Source organism: Cygnus olor, chromosome 10 (assembly GCF_009769625.2).
Source record: "Cygnus olor isolate bCygOlo1 chromosome 10, bCygOlo1.pri.v2, whole genome shotgun sequence".
In the NCBI taxonomy this organism is placed as follows: domain Eukaryota; kingdom Metazoa; phylum Chordata; class Aves; order Anseriformes; family Anatidae; genus Cygnus; species Cygnus olor.
Genome location: NC_049178.1, coordinates 2,384,641 through 2,399,909, shown reverse-complemented (window position 1 = coordinate 2,399,909; position 15,269 = coordinate 2,384,641). Strand labels below are relative to the sequence as shown.

The 15,269-nt window shown below is 40.5% G+C and overlaps 2 long non-coding RNA genes across 3 annotated transcripts in view; both read right to left on the bottom strand.

Annotated features, from left to right (window-relative positions):
• Positions 1-15,269, bottom strand: part of LOC121075219 — a 53,664-nt gene that overhangs the window by 17,571 nt on the left and 20,824 nt on the right. The window lies entirely within an intron of this gene.
• LOC121075218 lies at positions 8,635-15,243 on the bottom strand. Of its 2 annotated transcripts, XR_005822817.1 has the most exons (4): positions 14,928-15,243; positions 14,442-14,564; positions 9,074-9,168; positions 8,635-8,695 (listed from the first exon to the last, which is right to left on the bottom strand). It is a non-coding gene; the product is annotated as an uncharacterized LOC121075218 (long non-coding RNA). The 2 variants fall into 2 exon arrangements; XR_005822816.1 differs by lacking the exon at positions 14,442-14,564.

Sequence of the window (15,269 nt, the reverse complement as noted above, 5' to 3'; positions counted from 1 at the left end):
TGTTTCGGTGCAGACACCAGCAAGGGCAGGAATATCAGGGTATCAGATTGCCCCCGCATACAAACAGTGCATTGTGCTTGCTATCCACAGCCCACCTGACGCGATGGCACAGCCGGTGCTGCAGCAGGACAAGCCTTGCACACCCTGCTGCACCCGTGCTCCTGGGGCAGCTCTGCTGGCAGCAAGGCAGCAGCTTCCCCCATGCCCTCCCCTAAACTGCCCGTACCCTGGACCTCAGCGCTGACGCAGTATTACTTGTAGAAACAGTTTTATGGCTTCCTTTGTTTCCAGCTACTTAGCCAGGGTTTAACTCACAACACAATCCTGCTGCTTCCTCCAACTGCTCGAGAAGCACCTTTGTTCAAAGCTTTGTGGAAAGTGAGAGTTAAACAAACAAATCACCTTTATCAGCCATTCCCAAATCCTTTCGAAGAATCAAAACAGGCCAGGGATCTGCAACACACTCTGGGTTAAGTTGTGTTATTTGGGCTCCGTTGGGTTATATTTTTGAAAGCCTTGTGTAACTATCCTTAATTATAAATTCAATTAATTTCCTGAGTGGAAAGTCATAATATCTACAGTCAGGTACGCCACTCAAAAATAAAGGAAGTTATTTCTTGGGTTTGTTACTACAGCAAGGTAATGTAAATATGCATTTTCTATCCTGAACAGCATCAGGACAAACTTACTCAGACCACCGACCAAAGACGCCCTTTCATTTCTGCTTATGACAGGTTTATAAAGAAAGAAAGATAAAAAACAGAGAAAAACATTGTGGGATAGATAGTCAGGTAAAACAAAAGGCAAGCTTTGTATATAATTACTGGATTAAATTTCATGTAACGAAATAGAGCATTTTCAATAATGACAATAAAATCCTCAAAGCTGGTTTCCAATAACTCACCAGATGCACTAGTGGTAATTTCTATTCTGCATCGCTTTCCTTATGAGACGGGTAAATATCATCAGGCAGCAGTGTGGAGAGTGTTTGAAGGACGAGAACTATGAATTCCGCTCCAGGCTTGCCCTAAGGTTAGCAGAGAATGACCAGTTCCTGGAAGGCCACTTTGACAGCACACTGCTCCCACCTCTCAGTGCGAATGGACATCAAGAGCTCGGTTTGCTAACAGCCCTGTTGTTCTTCCACCTCTTCAGAAGCTAACTCATACACACCTCTCTTACATTTTACCCAATTATATAGTCCCTTTTAAGCCTCCACCACCAAAACAAAGAAATGTACCTCAAATGGAGGTAAATTTGAATCCTTGGTTTCCATACAATAACTTGAGCTGCTTGGTTTGGAAAACAGCACCTGTTTTAAGCACTCGTATTTTATCCTCATGCTAGGTTTGCTAGGTTTTAGCATAATGTTTTTTAGGCAGGCAGCTGACAGATCAGCAGCAGGTAAGTACTTCAGAGCAGTTTTATTTTTTCATATTTTTATTTATCCTGATAGCAGCTGTTTAAGAAGCTGTATATTCAGAGTAATAAATGTTTCACTTCCATATAGCCAGCACCACTGCAGAAGCATTTGCTGAACAACCTTAGAATGTTACTCACCAAGAAAGTGATTAACCCTAATTGCTGACAACCGTTTAAATATTTAGACAATACTACAAACCGGGGCTGTAGAACAGGGAGACTAGTACACGGTATAGGCAGACTGAGAGCCCAGAACAGAGCTTTCCTACTCACCACCCTAATTCATCGTTACAAACCACAGATATGAAACAATGCAGTGTTTTTAAGCTAGGCTGAAACTGTAGGTTTTATTTTCCTAAAAATGTGAAGGTGGTTATTTTTGCCTTCATCCAGAAACCCCTACTTGGTCAAATATTTGTTTTTAACCATTTCCAATTGCTGTTCCGGTCATTGAGTCTCTAGCAGTCATGCCTTTGAAAAGTTTCTGAGATCGCCCCGCGTGTTGGTGCAAGCATCCATTATTCTTACACACTACCATTAGAGTTTCTCTTCTGAAATAAAAAACAAGTCTCTAGAAGTGCAGCACGCAGCAATATCTGAGCCACGGTTGCCCTGGCCCCAGCATTAGGATGTTTCCTGTCTCTCAGTCATCGATTACCTCTTGTTTGTGTATCAATCCTGCAGAAAAGGAGTGCCAGAGAGAAAGATAAATTCATATCTCACCCCTTCTGCCTGCTTAGGAAGCCAGAAAAAATGATTTGGTGGTACTCAAGAAGGAAATCCTCAGAAGGGACTAATGACTTCCCCTTTTATTGTAACCCTTTTACAATCCATCACGCTGACTGGTAGATTTAGGGCTTCACAGATAAACCTCCTGGCAACCAGCTGCACCGCTGACGGGATTCACATCCAGTCCTACATCAGAGACAGTTCTAGCCCAAAGGATTAAATTCTGCCTGCATCCATGCCCTTAAAGCAGCTCTCATTGCACCACAGGGATTGGCACAGGACTGTAAATGAGGACACCTGGATTCTGTTCCCAGTGTGGATGTAGCCTGTGCTTAGAGTCACATGAAGGTCCCCTAGGAACCAGATGCAATTCACTCTGTTACATACTGAAACACTTCATCCTGAACCACTTGATCCCAAAGCAAATCTGGGGAGTCTGTGCTTGGTACCCAGCTCTTCTATCAAAATGACTACCTAAGTAGCCAGCATGCTAGGTTTCGTTTTGGGACCCACTTCCATCAGTATGCCCAACTTGCACGTTTTGAACTAGCACATTTCCTCCTTCCACTCTCAGATGGAGTAAGAATTCACTCCATTTTATTTAAGACCCATTACCTAGACACCAGAGCGACTCTTCTTTCACAGAGATGACTGAAATGCTTCATTATAAAATAAAGAAGCAAAGGTGTTCCTCTCCCACGTTGCAGCAGTGCAGTTGTTAGCATACTTAGCTGTGTTCAAACCTGTGCCCCACAGACCGCAATGACGGGTTTCACACTCTGCTAGTCGGGGTGCTCAGCACCTCTCATGATAAAGCCATGCCACCACTCCCGGAAGAATTTGCTCGATCAGAGAAGATGGGATTTGGGTTGGGTTTCCCTACACTTGCCAAAGCACCCAGTGAACAGCTCCGTGCTGGGCTTAGACCTTGTTTCTCCCAGTTCTGAGAAAAACTCCAAATTTAGCTCTAGAACTGCCTCCTTACCTCCTCTAAGGACCACGTTCTGAAGTGAAGTGGCACTGTACAAGGACCCCAGTCTTGCCAGTGCAAGCTGTACATGCAGCTGGGTGCATGGTGAACAGGGTTCCAGCCCCTGAGCCTTCAGGGAGATGAATTAACCAGCCCTTAGATTTCAGGCAGGCTTCTGCATCAAGCTGCACAGCACGATCAGTTCTTGACTTCAGGCAGAAGCACAACTAGTGATTTTAATCTCCAGCTGACAGCCTTTAAAATTCACAGGTTTGGATTTAAAATGTTTTGCTGCACTTAAAACATTATTGATCAGTTCTGGTTCACACCCTCTGCACACCAGTATTTCAGTTTGCAACACTGGACTGATACTTAGCTTCTTCATGGGAGTAATGCAAGCATTAAACTGAGATGCTCACAGTGCAACTGAGCAGATGGCAGAAACTGACACACACACACAGAAAAAAAAAAAAGCAGACAAAGTTTTCAAGAGTCCCAGGTGACTCAGGCTTTAAAATTAGAATATGCATCTTAATAGGGCAGTTACCCTAAAGATACATTCCCTATGCGCCTCGCAAAGCTTACAGGAAAAGCAAATATGAACGAATTATGACAAATTCCTTGTCAACTCAAATAAGTTTTTATATCCGTGGGCTTTGTAACTGACATTATGATATTCTTGATATTTTTTTCTTCATTTTATGACCTGTTAATGACTTATGGTTTAATTCCCTGATTATTATATTCTAAATCATGGAAGATTACTCACATCTTGTGCAACCATCAAGATTTAAGATGAATATAAAAGTCAGTCAGCAAATAAAACAAGAAAAGCCAACAGCAGGAAATAATTGCAAACACAAACACCTAATGAAGTGAAAACAGAGCTAGTAAACTGGCTATATTAGAAATTTTTTGATCTATTGCATCAAATACTCAGTCAGTAGAAGAAACAAAAAGCCAGATGGCGCTGCTTTCTTTAGGCAACAGGTCGCTGAAGAGCAAATGACTTACATGTACATATATTACTGGAAATAGGAACCAAAAGAAAAGTAATGTTTGCAATGTATTTCTGATAGGCTGCCAGTAAAACACCAACATAAATCTGTTTCTACAGACAGCCAATAACACTCAGTGTAACTGCAGAGGGGAATGAGTGATTGAAGATCACCAGTGGAGGGAAAGCATCTGCAGGTTCTGCAGAAGGCAATCAGCACTTTCAGGTCCAAGCAGATTAAAAAAATTCCTTACGTATCATATTTTATAGCTGCAGTCTAGTCTAGGCTATAGGCTGATTGTTTACGACTTCCCAAAGCTGTTGAGTATCTTCATTGCCAGTTTTAAAAGCAATGCGAAGGACTTAAACAAAACAAACAGGTTTTCTTATATATATGCTTTGGTTCAGCCACAAGCTACTGGGCAAACTAAGTGGTGCTGAGTGAAAGTCAAGCAAAATGACCTCCGTAGTGATGATTTGTTGCCTTGAAATGCACATTTGAGATGGGATTTCCTGCTGCTACTTTAAACTGTGTCTCAGTAATAAAGGCACAAGAAGAGCAGTGCAGATATCTTATTAAGTGATACAGACCGAAAGATTTCTCAGCTTCCTCCAACCAAAAATATAAATAAATCATTATTATACTGTCAATTCCCAGCTTACCAAAAAACTTCTGCCTACGAACCTGGCAAAAAGACCATGTGAAAGGGATGTAAATTAATATTTGTAAATTTGTATGTTGGAATATTGTCATTACAAAGAAACCATGAAAAAGTACTAAATGTTGATGAGCAGGAGCCAGCAGTGTGCTGTGGCAGCAAAGAAGGCCAGCAACATCCTGGCCGGTATTAACAGGAGCATGGCCAGAGATGGTGGGAAGTGATTATCCCCCTGAGCACTCAGCACTCATTAGCTCATCTTTAACAACTTGCACCCAGGTTTGGGCTCCCAGTTCACAACAGATAACAGTAAACCTGAGCGAGTCCAACATAGTTCCACCAGGATGGTCAGGGGACCGGAGCACTTGCCCTGTGAGAGGAAGGCCGAGCAAACCTGGCTTGTTCAACATGAAGGCTTGGAGAGGACCTTGGAGTGGCCTCCTGGTGCCTACAAAGAGCTCACCAAGAAGACAGAGCCAGGCACTTCACTGTGGTGCGCTGTGGGAGGACAAGAAACATAGTGGAAATGAGAAAGATTCAGACTAGACAGCAGCAATAACTGTTTCACCACGAGAGCAGACAAGCAATGGAACAGGTTGCCCAGAAGGTCTCCAACTGCAGAGGTTTTTAAAACTAGGCTGGGTAAGGCCCTAAGTAATGTGGTCTGACCTTACAGCTGATCCCACTTTGAGCAAGAGATTAGACTAGATGACCTCCTGAGGTCCCTTTCAACCTGAATTATCCTATGAATCTAGGAACATATGACTTCCAGAAATACTGGGAAAACCAACCATAATTACCCATTCTCATTCAACAAAGAAAACAGTGTCACCATTTGCACACTAAAGGAGCGTGGTCTCCCTTATTGCATACAGCAGTCACACTAAGAAGCTTATTTTGCAGTATTTATGTTCACATGTGAATGCACAAACTTATCCCATTGCACACAGTGGAACGTGAAGCCAGTCTTGGGACAGTCCAAGCAAAAACAAACAGGCTCAGTCCTTACACCCTGCACAGCCCTGCTTTTATAGTCACAGTCCTACTGCAACAAAGAGCTCAAAGGCTGAGGCTGACAGCTGTAGACAGTGACATTTAGCAAGGCTCACTTTTTTCTTTTCTTTTTTTTTTTTTTTTAAAGACAGTAAAATTAGTAAAATACATTATGGATGGACTTCAATGATAGAGTCTATTTTTCTGATCCTCACTTCTTTCCTCTCGCCCATTGCACAACGGGTGCCTCAAGACCTCAGGAACCTCACCACTGCTATAGCAGCCCTACAGCTGCTCGACTGTGGGAGGAAATCTTTCCTTTTTCCTGTCCCTCCCCTCCCTGTACATCTGTGAGCTGGAAACTACTCCTAAAACCATGAGTCCATGATACAAAACAGCCCTTTGAACAGCTCTTTTTGTTTTCCTTTTTTTTTTTTTTTTAATACATTTCAATAGTGTACATTGTTCTATGAATTACATTTTGGAGTGACTCAAAATAAAGAGACCTTTTCATTTAACCAGATTATTCCTTTCATTGATTCACGCTTTGTCAGAAGCAGTTTTAGGGTCTGATTCTTCTCTTATTTACCCTATGGTTGACAGGCTATGTAAGTGTTATGGAACTGCTTTTACGAAACTTTAATGTAGCAGCAATTCAGGATTTACTTTATACCTTTATGATAAATAGCAAGGTTAGATTGTATGATTTTTAACAGCACTTAATCAGCATTCGATCATCAACCAATTTAACACAACGATTTCAACAGGATTTGCTACAGTAGAAACAGAGACTTAGTTAAAGGTTCGGGAATGGCAAGGTTCACCCAAAACTTACTGCAGGGTTCTGCTGTTTATAGGACTGCTGTCTATAGGACCATGAGAGGATTGACTGTTTATTGACACATTTCCATCCTGGTTACAGGTCAGACAAGGCAGTTTTGGTATTTTCCACCAGGCCTATCAATCTGGTACCTCCCAGAAAGTACAGTACCCAGAGCCCAGGCTACTGATGTAACTGCAGTTGATCCTGAACCACAGCTGAGCTGGGGAAAAGCTACCTCACCTGTTTCTCTGGCTGCTGTATTTTTAAGACAAAGTGATTGACTCGTAGTCAAACTCAGATTCCCTACCACGCAGTCCAGTCCCTACCAGTAATCCAGTCCCTGGCCTCCTATGTGATCCATCATTTCCCCATAAGGGATTTCAGTGGGTACCTGCTTTAAGGCAGCCCCCTCCTTTGTTCATGGTCATGACCAAGGAACAGTCACATCGAGGCCTACTGTGGCTGGTAAGCCTGAGCAAGACTTATGTCAAGTGCAGGAGTAGAGCATACCTGCCTCAGTAAAGACATTCAGATTCATACCTGTACAAAGAGCTGGCATTGCAGAGAGATGCATTCTCTACTCACGTTTACAGATAACCTCCTGCCACCCTCTCTTTTAGAGCACTGCAGCAGCTCTGCTGACAAGTTCTGGAAAATACAGCAGGCTTCCTTTTTCTTGAAACTCATTGTTCTATAATGTATTACTGATAGTGTGTCATCTCTGACCCATCACTGAACATATATTTGATGAAAAAAATTAAAATCAGCCTTTAAAAAATAAACATTATTCCCAGAGTTTGCACGTCAAGGTTTTTAAATAATTCTCCATCTATTTAATATAATAAGATATATAAAAAGAATTTCAGGATAAGAAGATTCTGTTGGCCAGGATAAAACCATGACAACAGCTTGAAAATTTAGATGTAACGGATTCTCGATCTCTCACATTCCTTACCTAGATATAGATTCAGCAGCTCTTAGGTTAATTACCTGTTTATGCTTCTAAAATCACAGCGCCACCTCAAGTCACATTATTTGTGTACTTTGCAGCAGGCAGGTAATCCTCATAGCTTCACACATGCGTGCTTTTCTTAGCTAGGTACTTTCCCAGCCACACTAAAGCATTATTGCACATTGCAGTACATTTTCACAAGCAGTTTTCATAAAGACAATGTACAAGCTCATCAGAACTCTTGGAGTAACCTCACAATGCCACAGCTGCAACTTCACATCTCATCTCTTAGCTGTAAATTTTTTTGTGCCAAATTTTGCAAAAAGATGTGTTTTCTAATCATAGAACTGTGTATACACACAAACGCATATTGGGGTTAAAAAAGGTGCAGTGATTTAATGGAACTTTAAAAAGAAGAAATTAAGATATAGCAATAGACCAAGATAAGATATTTCAGCCTGAAAACGTAGAAATTATGACGTTGTTATGACTGAGGATAAAAATTAGGAGCTTTATTTCCTCCTCGTTACTCTTCTATCCAGATTCAACCTTTATTTCCTAATTAAAATACAAAATAGGAATAAAGGTCTGAAACTAATTTCTCAGATACTGTTGTATGGTAACACTTCTTGAAGAGTGAGTACCATCACCTTATAGTAAAGCCAGATGTAGGCACACATTGAAGCAGTGCTCACAGGATGGAGTTAATGGAAGGCTTAGGCCAGTAGTGCCAGACCTCCTCAGGAAGCGCGCACCAGAACCACTGCCCCCAAAAACCTAGGTGACTGTAGTCATCCAAAAATTATAAAAAAATCAAAATAAAAAAAATCAACAGACTCTCCAGGGAAGAATGTCAATAATTTTTATAAAGCACAGATTTTTGCTCCACTGGTCAGGCTAGGCAACCACACAGGGTTTGTAATTAATAATGCAACATTAACCACATGCAGGTTTCTTCCAGTCCCAGATGACGGGTGACAGTGCCACCGCTTGGGACTCTGTGTTCGGATGGGATCCCCCACCAGTGCAGCTCCGTACCACAGCCACTCCCCTGCCACTCCTTCTGGCCAAGGTCACCAGTGCCCTCTTCTCCCTAACACCAATCCCGTCAGGCACAGCCTCACTAACATCTGTAGGACATCTGCAACAGCTGCTTAAACAAACACAGAGCATTTTATACTACGTGCACATCTGTTTGCACGAAGCAGAATGGAGCAGTTAAGATTTATTTGAGTGTACAGCTAATTTTATGTGTGCTGTGAATACAATGCCCTGCTCAGAAATGTGCTAGCACTCGAAGGAAGTACGCACTACAGTATGGAAGAGCTGATTGCATAAGGGATGGCATTTGCTCTTCACTGGGAGACTGCACTGCCTTACATTTCTAAATGTATCAAAAAGGAGTCCAAAAGAGTATTGTTGACTTGCATATCATGGGTCAGAACATTTTCACAAACTCCAGACATCTATATTTTCATGCTAAAGCATTTGCGTAGATTCTTCTGTATATTTCTAGGTAGGAGCTTACTCATTTCCTCTTGGCATGAGTCCAGCGCTGCTTGAAACCTTCTCTTTCCCAAAAATCCTTTTTCAAGTATGTGCGTGCCAAGCAAGCCAGCAGATCTTAAGTGAAAAAATATTTTTCATCATTAGTTTCACAGATTTTAAATCCAAAATGAACAACGGTAATTGCCAAATCTGACCTTCTGAATAACAATGGCCAGAGATTTCCCTGGGGATTCATGCATTAAGCCCACAACCAATTCTATGTGATAAGCAAAAAAGCCTGAAGTCATTCCAGAACCTGCTGACTACAAGTGAAGGATGCCATCTAGTATCACATGCCTTGATTGTTGGCTTTTCATGAAATCTCTTAGTAATTCAAAATATCCAGGTCACTTTCAAAACCTTGACATTTTCATAACTATCCATGTATCCTGGTTCCTGGGGACAGCCAGGCAGAATTCTGCAATTTAAACTACCTGGGAGCACTTCCAGCAACTTGCCATCTAAGTAGCCTGTTATTTAGCAGACCTGAGAGAAAAGGATTCAAAAAACCTCCTTACCACTGTTTTATGTAAAGGTCATTGACCACTAGTTGTTTTGTTTGTTTGTTTGGCTTTTTTTTGGTTGATTCGCTTTTGGTTTTGTTTGTTTTGATGTTGTGGTCATTTTGTTGCTGGGTTTTTCTGGGGGATGTATTTGTTTGTTTTTAAGTGGCAAAGAATTAGCTATCTGCCTACACTACAGAAAGCCTTTCTGGCATGCCAGTGTGACACCCACAAATGTATCCCCCTCCTCCCCAGACATTTTTATGGACCCTTAAAATCTTCTAATAGCCTGCTTCTCTGACTGTGTAGCCACAGTAGCTGTATTGCTACAACTGAAATCTCAAATCAAAACTTTTCTTTGACAATTTTCAGCTTATCTAAATGTTTTTAGATGTGTCTGACCAACTCCAGCATCCACAGCTGTCTCTAATATTAGAGGTGGCTGTAGCCATGACCCAAACTAGTTCTAAGTCAGCTTCTTCCTCTTTCTCTCCAATATGGAGCCTTGACCAGACCATTAATTTAAACTTTTTTTGCAGTCTATATCTGCTTAATAGCCATAATCACACCAGACATTCCATCTGCCCAATGTTGCTCCAGAGTAAGGTACAGTTTTTATGTCTTGTAACACAAATACTGCAAAACACCTTATGGTTTGACAGAATTAATAGTTCATTTAAATATAGACCTATTAAAGAGAAAGGGTATGCAACAGGTCAGATCTAAATTATGTATCATGACCCCTGGACACAAAATAGACAACAGAATATTAGCTTGCAGTGTCTGTTACATCACTGGATACATCCAACTGCAGAGAAATAATTCCATACAGGCACCATTCAGAATGGAAAAAAGCACCATTTTCACATACATTTTGAAGTTATTTTAAATTTAAAGATTGCCTTGCTGGGAACTAGCAGACAGAAGCACAAGAAGCAGAGACTGATTTCAGAGAGATGAATGGAATACGCAGGGAATTTTGCAGTTCTGCTGCAAGACTAGATATTTGTCAGGCCCTGCAACCGTCCTTTGCTTTGTCTTCAAGTTAAATTGTTTTGTTTTGTTTTCAATCCATCCAACTTCATTTATTCTGTGAAAATGGAAAGTGGGACAGAGCTTTGCCCTTAGGCAGAGAGTATCTCTACTACATCTTGTCATTCACAGACAGCAACATGGAAACTCCTTTTTGTCTATCTTCTCCCAACTCCTGAGTAGCTCACATAAACACAAAGAGCAAGGATCAGGCAGGGAGGTAGAACAGGAGAACACAAGAAAACAACTAAATGAATAATTCAGGTGAAAATAATAATTACAAAATTAGTTTGTTTCCCAAACTCCACACCTACCAGGAGTCATGAACTAAGAAGAGGTAAAATACTATGAGTAGCTAGCGATTTTTGTACTGTCATTTTCAGCTCACAAAAGGTCAGGCATTTGTAGCAAGAACTGCTTGGATTAAGTATTTATTTTTAAAATTATTTCTAAAACACCACAGTTTTTGGAGGGTATAATGCAAGGCTTGGAAGAATAACAGGAAACCAAAAAAGGAAGAAAAAGCACAAAGTAATGTGCAGTGCTTTCATCCCAAGTGTACGATTGCAATCACCAACACACATTCACCCCTTCCCAAAAGAAATAAACAAACTACAGGATTTCCAGTATAGAGAAAGGCTTTTTTTTTTTTTTTTTCTTCTAAGGATAGCTGCCATAACAAGGAAATAAAATTTCGTGAACATAATAAATTTACAAGCCAGTAAAATAAAGTAGGGAGTGCTGAGAGAGGTGGGAGAATATGGAGGGTGATGCAGTTGTAACTGATATCAAACACCATTTTTGAAATTGCAACCTCTATATTCATGTCAAATAGCTCAGGCAGTCTCATTTTTTCATTACCAGCACCCTTCTTCTCAGACCCTTCCCTGATTTTACATTTTTGAATTACTAGTCTGTTTCTCCCATAGAGAGATTATAACAAATGCCACTTTGTTTACTTAAACTTGTGTTCTAGTTCAAAAGTACCACTTTGCATAATGACTTGTTTTTATAGTGACCACAAATACCAGGTAGTACCATGTACTTTTTATTTTGGGCTTCTTCAGATTGTCTCTTTGGTCTGGAACACAAGTCTTATGAGGAGCGGCTGAGGGATCTGGGGTTGTTTAGTCTGGAGAAGAGAAGGTTCAAGGGACACCCTATTGCTCTCTACAGCTACCTGAATGGAAGTTGTGAGGAGCTGGGGGTCGGCCTCTTCTCGCAGATAACTAGTGATAGAACAAGAGGGAATGGCCTCAAGTTGCGCCAGGGGAGGTTTAGGTTGGAAATGAGGAGACATTTCTTCTCAAAAAGAGCAGTCAGGCATTGGGACGGGTTGCTCAGGGATGTGGTGGCATCACCGTCCCTGGGGGTGTTCAAGGAAAGGTTGGATGTGGCGCTTAGGGACATGGTTTAGTGGGTGACATTGGTGGTAGGGGGGTGGTTGGAACAGACGATCTTGGAGGTCTTTTCCAACCTTTATGATTCTATGTTAACAGCACTCAGAGGACATGAATCCTAGTTACAAAAAAAAAAAAAAAAAAAAGGAATTTTAATGGAAATACTTATCCTTCCTAGCTATTATGAGAAACATGAATCATAGCCATTCTATTATTCCAGCTAGGTTTCATTAGTGTTCTAGTGTCATTCTGTGCCTGTCACATAGTCGTCACAGTAATTTTGAAAAAATAATTAAAAATATAAAAACATTTAATCATGACCAAGGTCTGGAGTCTAATACAGACTGCTAATTAATTTCATGGCCAAGGAACAAGGATTCAGAGCATTACATCTTTTCTCTTGAAAACTGCCATCCAGGTTTCAACAGCCGTTCTGACAGCGGTCCCGAGGACCCATTCTGCACCCTCCAGAATCTGCTCTGCATGATGCTCACCAAAAATCCTGACTCATCCTCATGTGATAACATTTGCAGAGTTCTCATTTTATAATGACTATGCTCAAATTCACACACAAACAAGAATGACCTACCACACAGTATTGTCTTGCTGCTTCATTTACATGGCTGCAGACTGATCACAACACCAGTCTCTTACCTCTTTAGCCACCACCTTGAGACCTCAACTATTTTTCTATGGGGAACACAGAGTCCTTTTTGTATGCAGCAAAATATAATCTTCGTTATTATTATTTAACTAGCAGAACTAGGTTCTCAAAGGTTCGATAACAGAAAAAAAAAATGTTAAAAATTGACACTGAGTTGAGGAGCACAGCAATATAAAGATGCAGTGCAGAATTGACTGCTTCAGACCATATGTGAATATTGCTTCACAGGTAATTTCACAGACTCAGATTAAGCTGTTTCTCAGTTCCAGTGAGATTACACCCATTTCCCATAAGACTAATAACAACAGGTCCTATTTTCATAAATCTCTTTGGTACATGACTGTGCAATACAAAAGTGAGATAGTATAGAGAAGGAATAACTCCACACTCCCACTTCTAAGTGTCACCTACAGAGAGCAGATCTCTAATTTTTAGGCTTAAGAACTACAGAAGATTAAAAAGGGGCAGTTAAAAATATTCAGTATCTCTGAAAATGTCACTAGACAGCTGGGGCTGGAGAGGTTTCCAACCAGCTTTTCTTGTCAATAATACAACAGCAATTATGGGCCAAGCATATTTAATAACTGTTAAATTAACTGCTAACGTATCTGATAAATGATAGCCTAGTTGAGTACATTACCCAAATTCAGCTACTACAAACCCTACAACTAAGGAAAGTAAAATGCTTTTTCAAGCCTTGGACTTGCTAGGAACTGACAACATGGTGTATTTATAGCTTTGCTTCAAAGTTGCCCCAATGTCACCTTTTAACCGCGCTTATACTTGGACAAAATAATTGTGCCTACCCTGGCAAGCCGTAACACCCCCTGAACAATTACTATGGTATGCCCATCCACTAGAAACACTGCAGGTGAGGTTTCAACATTCAAAAAAAGATTCAAGGAATGTTTTTTCGGTTTATGTTCATTCTTCTGCTTTTGTTGTAGATTCTCCTCAGGGTAAGAAGAGATACAAATATATCTTTGCTCTCATAATACATCGTTTCTTCCATCTTCCAAGGACTATAATAACAAAACTTTATTTTTCTCTCAAAGTGTTTTCCAGCCCACCACTACAAAATGAGGCAGAGGAGGAGACTAGGAAACAAGATGGATAAGGAATTCCTATAAAGTCCAATGTTTGGTGTGTGGTGTGTCAAGACAATTAACTTGAAAGCGTACATGGTGTCAAGGGGATTTCATAAGACAAAAGTTAATTATCAATTCAATATGTTCCTAAGTACAGTCAAATGCAAAATTCAGTGACCTTTAGCATTAAGACTGGAAGCCTAACTTGTGTGTAATTTGTGATTACCCACATCTGGTTGTCCATATGCTTTTCCATGGAAACTAAAAATGGATTCAGTTACCAATTATGTCTGCTTTAATAAAAAATAAATTAAAATAATTGTGAACTCAAAACCAAAAGTTATCAATGAAGAGTCAGTGCAGATTAATGCTGAGAACAGTATGAATTTTCACCAAATTCCACTGAAGACTGTTCAAAGGACTTTAAAAAAATCACAAAGATTCATACATTTTTACAATGATCACCACAGTTCCACTCTTATATCCACTCAGTAACCTTTTAACATCCACTGCATGAAAAAAAGCTACAGTGATATGGTATACGATAGCGAATTTTATTTGATGTGTCAAAGTACTTAAGTCTAAGTCTGCATTTTCAGACAGACCCATTCTGCAGTCCAAGACCTCATATATATCTTCTGCCCAAATCCATCTAGAGTACCTCTTGAAGTGAACTGCACGTCCTTCTTGCACAACTAATTTTCCTTCCCTCCTTGTAGATAGGGCATGGTCTTGGTCCTCATTTGTGAGACTTAGACTAAGGCCAAATTCCCAAGCACACCTGCTGTAAAGCGAGAACAGCCAAGTGTCTAGACCTGCTTTCACAACTGCAACCTGTTCACAAGCATAGGTCCAACAGCTTTGCATTTATTGCACTAAGCAACACAACTGCAGCTTTCCCTTCACAGGGCTTGCTTATGCAAAAATCCTACCTATCTAGCTGATAAAGGGATAGGTAGCAATGCTTCTGCATCACCTCTTTACATGAGTAAGGTCTGGCAAAAGACGTTTATGCTTTGTATTCTGTGTTTGTTTATATTCTACACTGTCTATATACTGGACGCTGTTAAATTTAAATAGCAAAAAGGGTTGCTTATAAAAATAACATTTTAAAATGTAATTTATATTGTTTTTCTTTGTTTCTTACTTTAGGCTTACTTTACTGGACTGCAGTAATTGTTGGTTATGTTGTTTTCTGTGCATGTTCCTCTACCTCAGATCTGTACGTTAATTGTTTTCGTGTGCACTCTTTGCAGCGGTACAGGTGGGAGATGAGTCTGGAGAGAAAAAACAGTGCAGCAAGATTGAAAACCTGAACACACTGATGATGACAGAACTCTCCAAAACCAACCAACAAAACAAAACCCAAGAAAACGTAACAAAAACACCTAGCTTTTAATTTTGTCAATAATATCAGTTAAGAGCTTTCTAAAATACGTTTTATCTGCAGTCGACCCCAGAGTAACACGCACTAGGGTTCGTGGCCGAC